Source organism: Mastigoproctus giganteus, chromosome 7 (assembly GCF_048544385.1).
Source record: "Mastigoproctus giganteus isolate SK-2022 chromosome 7, ASM4854438v1, whole genome shotgun sequence".
In the NCBI taxonomy this organism is placed as follows: domain Eukaryota; kingdom Metazoa; phylum Arthropoda; class Arachnida; order Uropygi; family Thelyphonidae; genus Mastigoproctus; species Mastigoproctus giganteus.
Window position 1 is genome coordinate 11,034,409 of NC_143581.1, and position 8,000 is coordinate 11,042,408.

The 8,000-nt window shown below is 38.4% G+C and overlaps 1 long non-coding RNA gene and 1 other non-coding gene across 2 annotated transcripts; both read left to right on the forward strand.

Moving 5' to 3' along the window:
- The first annotated feature begins 758 nt into the window (after positions 1-758).
- Positions 759-3,279, forward strand: LOC150082510 (uncharacterized). The gene is made up of 3 exons (XR_016547227.1): positions 759-834; positions 1,592-1,822; positions 3,100-3,279. It is a non-coding gene; the product is annotated as an uncharacterized LOC150082510 (long non-coding RNA).
- A 3,403-nt stretch (positions 3,280-6,682) lies between these two features.
- Positions 6,683-6,755, forward strand: TRNAR-CCU (transfer RNA arginine (anticodon CCU)). The gene has a single exon. It is a non-coding gene; the product is annotated as a tRNA-Arg (tRNA).
- The last annotated feature ends 1,245 nt before the right edge of the window (positions 6,756-8,000 follow it).

Sequence of the window (8,000 nt, forward strand, 5' to 3'; positions counted from 1 at the left end):
TGTATTCTCTAGTCGATATTTCTGTTGGTTAGACGAAAAACCCAGGTTTCTGGGAGGAAAAACCAATGCAGTTCCTGTCCGGGACCAGCTAACAGCAAATTTGTGAAAAAAGTCTCCCAAAAATATTCTTACGTCATTGAAGGAGTTCCAACCCAGGCCTTTTTTTACCCGGTGGGGTAAGGAAGGTTATATATTCACTGCGCCACCAATGCTGTTTAATAAAGATTTTTTTTTAATGCAGACAGACGGGTGATTTATTCATTATTAATGCTATCTTTGTCATTGAACATTTCATGACAAGTTTATAAATTACTCAATTTAAAGATATCAAATTCATTCACGAAACCTTTTGATCACACCTCGTACTATAAACGTGCAGTGGAAGGCCTAGTATAGTCCAAAACACATCTCGTCACACCTTGTGATGATCCAAGGAAACATACCACAACACAATCATTCCATGAATATGTATTAACTAATCTGTCTCGCGTGTGCCATTCGTTGTAAAGAATAGTTAAGTTTCCTGCGAAGAACTACCAAGGTTGAAAAATGTCTGTCACTCATTGATAACCGATCATATTCCATCCTTGGAGGAAATTCAACCTTGGAACATATCTCTATAGATTATTTATTGCACCCACATTTCCACTTTTTTTATTTTTCATTTCTTCCCACATGGCTAGCTTCCTCATCTCCACCCTATTGGAATCGTAATAAGGATGACACTTTACTATAAAAGTTTCAGGAAACGCTGAATCGCTTCACAAAACGCATCAGAGAGATTTTCCTTATTGTAGTTCTCAAGAGTCGTTAGAAATGGCCCTGAAACATTTGGTAAGTGTTCCCAGGACTCCTTCCAAATATTACTTTTACTAGATAATTGTAAAAGCATTTAAGCATTTATTACTTAGAAAATTTTTTTAATGGTATACTGTATAAGACAAAAAGCATAATTTGAACCCAAACTGTCCCACTTGGGATACTGTGTGGGAAATGAAGGACTAAAAGTAGAAATGCAAGAAATCTGGCCACTTTTGCATAAGAATATCCAAAAGAAGATACTTTAAAATTTTCAAAAATGATTTGAATTAAAATTTCTTTATCTCCCTAAAAAGGGGGGGGGAACTTTCACCCTACGGCGTTAGCATATATGCTTGATAACGTACCATCCCCTCCTTAAGAGGCAGCCAACCGCCATTGATGCTGGATTGCACTGACAGATTTAGCAGACCCAGGTCCGGCTTTATGTGCCAGGATGAACACCGGGTTGCATATGCCCACGTGGTGGCTGCTCCCTGATGACAAAGTGACCTGACTTCACAATACACTACACCTTCGGACCAGTTGTTTTGCTCATAGAAGTCCCCATTTCAACAGATGCTTCTGAGTATCTAGTGGATATGCAACTGGTATTGCCCTTAACGTGCTTCTACCCTTTGGCCAAACTATTACAAAGGACATGAAGTGTTTTGTGTTAAATTTTACATATGTTTAATGTTAAGCTAAAAATCCATAAAATTTTAGTTTATGGATTTGATTTTAAAATTCGTTATTTATTTCGAAGGATGATAATCTCTGTATTGTCTTGCAGCTGTTTTTCACTTTGTTCGCCATGGTTTTGGTGACAAGCTTTGCTCAAGAAGAGAAGAAGGAGGAGAAGGTAGAGGAGAAGATTACTCTGTACCCTACCATGTGGGGCCATATGCCTTATGCTATGCCTTGGCATCACATGCGGGCGTACATTGCACCCCAACAACACTACCAACAGTGGTGGTGAGACCATAAAGCTAACGGAACATGATTCAGACAACATTAGGAAACGGTAAGTTGAAGATAATAATTAGCTTTTTATCTGTTCCGAATTCAATCCTTTTCAGTTATTTTTCATAGAATACTTTTTAACTCCCAATATTGTATATCAGCTTCATTAACCATTAAACCCCAACGCGCCATAGGCTTTAAATATAATCGTGAATATTTTGTGGCAAAGAAACTTTTAAGGATTATTTCATATTCGCGGATTAATTGGTCTAGTTTATTATTATTATCATTTTATTTCCACATCAGTGGGCACCTCTGGAGTCTGCGCGGGTAGCACAATGGTATCGTTACCGTCCTCCCCACACCGGGCGGAAAAGGCCTGGGTTCGAATCCCGTCGATGACGCGAGGAACTTTAATGGGCTTTTTTCACTCCGTGGCTGAATTAATCGGTCTCAGGCGTAGATATCAAGGTTTTTCGTCCAGCAAACAGACAAATCGACCATAGAACACACGCAGTTCACAGACATAAGACACAGCACGTCAGATGAATTTAATTATTCGAGTGGCCTAAATATAATAGTTTGGGGCACCCTTGAAACAGCCTGGTTCGGCTAGGTGGCTTGCAGTCCATACGAAGTACTTGATCGACATGGGCCCTGCCACGTTGCCGGTATTGTTAACTACAAAGTGTGGCACCATTTTTTCTTCAGTTGACCCTCCCACATAAATTCTATGCTTGGATCCAAAATTTTCAAATTTGAATTCATCTGTCTACAGTACTCTTTCCACTCTCCAATGTTGATGACTGTTTAGCCAAAGCCAACCCTTTATTTCGATTTTCCGGTTTTAACAAAGGTTTGAGGACAGCTACACGTCCATGAAGTCCTGCTTGTTTAAGACGAAGTTTTACAATTGATGTAGATCCAGGAGTTTGTCTACTCCTATTGAACTCAGCTAGAGCTTGTCTACTCCTATTGAACTCTTCCTTTAGAATCATCTACAACGTTCTACTACATTCAGGAGTCTTCTACACCTTTCTGGAATATTCTAGAATATTCTAGAAATTTCTTAAATATTACTTAAGTTTTTTTATTATAAAAAATTGGTAAACCAGTTGGTCCTCAATAAAAATTTTGAAAATTAAGAAATATGAAGCGTGATACCAGTATCTGAGGTCTATTGGATTTTATTAGTATAATTTATAAGTATTGTTTAAATGAATTACTGAGCTAAAAAAGTTGAACGTATTAGGGACTTATATATGTATTTCTTGAATCTGCTACCTCAGTACCTTTTATAATTATTTCTTGAACTTTATCTTTTTTCCCTTTTTTTAGGTTTTATGAGCACAGACCAAGATTACAGCAATCGAAGTGATTAAATAATATTCACCTTGTAAACCCCGGGGTATTTTTGTTCTGCCTTCTCACAAGCATTCTAGAAAATTGGCTTAACTTCCTTCCTCCACCCGGAAGGTTCAAGGAAAAGCGACTTTTTGATTTTGTTTGTGAAGTGTGCCCGTGGCTTTTTGTGTATTAAAAAAATAATAAAATACTTTGAAAAAGAATTGTAGTGGCATTTTCTTTTTGTTTGCTTGTATACTTAAACATAGTGGCATCTCTTATTATTTTAAATATATTAAAGCTGAACCATAACTCAATATGACATCCTGGGTAGCATAATTTCTAGAATCGATATCCTCCCCACACCTGGTAGAAAAGACCTGAGTTCGAGCCTGGTCGATGATATGTGGAAGATTCAAAAGCCTGTTTACGCAACGTGGCTGAGTTAGATGCTGTCAGACGATGGTAGCATAGTTTTTTCTCCCGGAAACTAGGGTTTTTCATCCAGCAAACAAAACTGACTACAGAATACTGTATATGCCATTTACGAACAGTATACATGGAGCAATAAGGATCCTACAACAACTAAATATCTCCTTATTAAGCTTTCCTTGTTTTTTATTTTTTTTATCCAAAATAACTATTGAAGAAGGCAATAATTTAGTGGACATGATCCATTTGAAGCCCAGTGATGATTGTGCTCAATTATTGTTCTCAGTATATTGATACAGTACTTGCTTTCCTGCAGAGAAACGTATTCTCAAATATATTGAATGATCGCGCCATCTATTGGCTACTAAATATATTAATATGGCATATAGGCGCCATCTACTGGCCGATTAATAGATTAATATGGCAAAAATAAAGGCCGGATTTCGAAAGGCAATTAAATATTATTTAATCCTTTGCTTCTTTTGTGAAAAAAAAATGTCTATAGTGCCAAAATTAAGTTAATTTTTTTAAGGGCCCCGAAAATTAATTTACCCAGAACTCCCCGAAATCGTCAGTTCCTGTTTCGGAATGCTCTTTACGATATCATTACTCTTTCCATCGTGAAAAGAGGTAATGATACAGATAATGATGCTGTACAGATATTACAGAAATAAGTTGCGTTTAATTTTATGTAGCATTTTTATGCCTACACCCTATCAAGCATACATTTCATCCAGCTTTCAACAATTTTTTGTATGCTGTTCAAGAAAAGTTCTTCACTCTGATAAGCCAGATATCTCATAGCTGCTTAACTTCATCGGATACTGCATCTGCTGCATTGGTGATATTTGCTAAGGTTTGGGAACAAAAAAAAAAAAAAAAAAAAACCCCACTTTCAACCAAACGACACCTATAGGGAAGATGCAGAACAACTTCAAATCCCAGGGATGAAATCCTTACCAATAATATTTGGTTTCCGTGATGTCCCACGTTATCGTTTTAAAGTAACATTACTGTATTGCCAGGACTTAAAATTTGAGCTTGTCCATGCCTCAAAGTACGAAACTGAATTGATTAATTCACTTCCGTATATTAAGTCATCTGGTGCGGCCTCTTTTTTACTAAAAATTCAGTGTACTCTTTGTTTAAACGGTATGTTCAAAGATACTCCCATTATCTGTATAACTAACTTGTAATCGAACAGTCACACAAAAATGATTAGGACACAGTATGTAGAAACTAGATGGTGGTAATCCCAGAATAGCATACGTATTGGCGGGGAACGAAAAAGAACTGGGTAGCTTCATGTCGGAAACATTACGTTTCCTGAGAGTGCAGATAGGCCAGGACAAAAGTGTCATGTTAGCACCACCCGAAAACTAATTCATCTGCCAGGTGTATTATTTCCGTGAATTGCCTACATTCTCTACTCGATTTGCTGATTATATGATAGACGAGAGGAGGGAAAGGCATAGACAACCTATGCATTTCCCTCCTCCCGTAAGTCGCTATCCAGCTGACTTTTGAATTTTCCAAAACTGTCAGCCTCTACCACCCATGTAAGTAACTTATTCCAGTAATTCATAAATCGTTGGCCAAAATAAAACTTCCTGCAATCCAATCTAAACATCTCTTCTCATAATTTGAATTTATGGTCCTTTTTTTCTAGAATCATTTCTAGAATCTAGAAATTTCTAGAATCATTTCTAGATTTCTAGAATCATTTATAACCGTGAAAATTTCATCCTCATCCGCTTTAATGTTGCCTCTCAGAGCCTTAAATACCTCAAGTTTTCTCTAAGGTGCTTAGTTTCCAAGCTGAGCAACCCACATTCTAAGTCTTTCCTCATAAGGACATCCTTCTGCCGATCTTACCAGGCGAGTTACCCGAATCTAGACCTTTCCAAGAAGCTCGATGCCTATTTTAGGTACGGTCTCCACACTTGAACACAGTATTCCAAGTGTGGTCTAACAAAAGCCTTATACATATGATTATTACTTCTTTATCTCTACTAGCAAATGTTCGATAAATCATCGATAAGACACAATGGGTCTTTCTTGCAAAACTGTCTACAATGCTCAGAGAACTTCATGTCTGACCGTATTGTAACTCCCAAGTCCCTTTCCTTTGCACTTTGCTAGATTAAAGCATAGCTGCCACTTTCCTGACCATACCTGAATTGTCTGTCTCGAACACTGAAGATATTCTGCTTGCCGGTCATCATTAACTACCCTACCAATCTTTACATCATCTGCAAATTTAGACATCACGCCCTCCATCCCTTCATCAATGTCATTTAAGAAAATCAAAGGTCTCAATACTGGTCGTTGGGGTACCGCACTTCTTATATTAACCCAATCTGAGGAACAACCATTTATTACAACTCTGTGCCTCCTGCCCTGAAGCCATCCTGCTATCCATCTAAGGATTTTCTCTGTGATTCCAATCTGTTTCAGCTTATAAAGTAACCGCTCATGTGGGATTGAGTCAAATGCTTTGCTGAAATCTAAATAAACAGATTCCAATCTGTTTCAGCTTATAAAGTAACCGCTCATGTGGGATTGAGTCAAATGCTTTGCTGAAATCTAAATAAACAATGTAGAAATTATTCCCTAAATCCAGCTCATGTGTGACGCTGTCAAAATATCTAACCAGATTTGTTAAACATGATTTTCCCTTTACAAAACCGTGTTGAGTATCCTTCAGAGTTCCATTTCAATTGAAATGATCTTGAATTCCACCCTTGATCATTTTCCCATGATTATCCCTACTACTAAAGTTAGACTGACCGGTTGATAATTTCTCACTACACTCTTAGAACCGCTCTTATGTATTGAAGATACATGTACATTGACACTTTTCCAACAGAAACTCTCTTGAGTGTAGTGATAATCTCATAATTATACTCAATGGAACACTTGAAATTTCACATGGTTTCTGCTTGAATAACTCAGACTAAACAAGCTTTTAACCAGTAGTGAATTTTTTTCTATTTTTATTGAGAAAAAAAAATGTTTTGGTAACGTTGAGAATAAACACAAAACTGTCAAAACTTCTAAATACAAATAACTAGATGGAACTACTGTGCTATCTATATAGTATCGATAGATCGATATAGTATCGATCACAATACGTCGCGTACAAGCCCCTGTGGCCTAATGGATAAGGCATTGGTCTCCTAAACCGGGGGTTGCGGGTTCGAGTCCCGCCAGGGGTAATAGATATTTTTCTTTTAACCACTGGCTTGTAGTCGTGAAGGTTGTTGTTTGTCTCGTGTATACAATAAAGAGGTCTCCATTAATTCTGCAAGCTTATTCCTTCATAATAAAACACTCCGGTGTTCTGTACCAGATAACACAGTTGGTATAATCAGCATCCTACACCATACCGCGTGGAAAAGACCTGAGTTCGAATCCCATCAAGGACAGTAGGAATTTTTATGGGTCTTTTTCACAACGTGGTGGAATTAGTCGGTCTCAAACGATGGTACCATGGTTTTTTTCTCCTGGAAACTCGGGTTTTTCGTCCAGCAAGCAGCAAATCGACCATATAACACGCACTATTTATACCCATATTATACGGCACAATATAGCCTAAATCGCCAATGCGCTTAAAATCTTACAACAACCAACCAACGTCCGTGATAATATAGTGATTTTGTCACTTGTTACTCGTTTGCAGAGTTTTGAATCCTGTCGACTACTGGAGGAATTTGTAAAATTCTCACAACGTTATTTTCCCACATTTTTCTGACAGTATATATAGTTCTGTGTTTTTGTTTTTAGCAACATTTTGTGTCTTGCTGAAGCTGCATATCATGACATAGTGGCCCTGATGCTACCAGCGAATTAATATCAGCTTTGGGAATTCAAGTAGATTTTATAGTGCTTCCCTAAACGCATCACACACTATGTGACACCATGAACCGCAGAGGCCTTAGAGGATTCCTGATACCACAAAATGGTATGGGAACCTGTTGCTGACTCTTGTAAGCAAGTGTGGGATAACTGCGCTCAGAATGTAGTTGCTTGGACTGGGATGTTTTCTTCCTCGAGACTAGTCTTCCACTGACGCCTGCCAATTGGCGTGGGATAATAACTGCTGCAGGCGTCTTCTCAGGTGTGGAAATCGCCTCTCAAGGCTGTAATGCATAGCCCAGGATGTTTCTCTTTCTCATAGGCACACTTATGCCACGAAATGGCATAGAATATTCCTATTGACACTTGCAGAGCCAGTGCGGGATAACTTGCTAACACCAGGCTTACTTGGTGTGGGATTCGTTGGCTGCCAGACGGCGAGTTCCAGAGGACATATTGAGCTTATGACTTTTAATTTACTCCCCCCCCCTAGGGAAGAGTGGGCTTCCCTTCCCCATTTCTCCTTTTCTTGTCCCCTCTGGTGGATCGCTCTTCCTCTCATCCACCTCTTTCTTCTTCATCTGTTCCCCGAATCCATCGTCAGG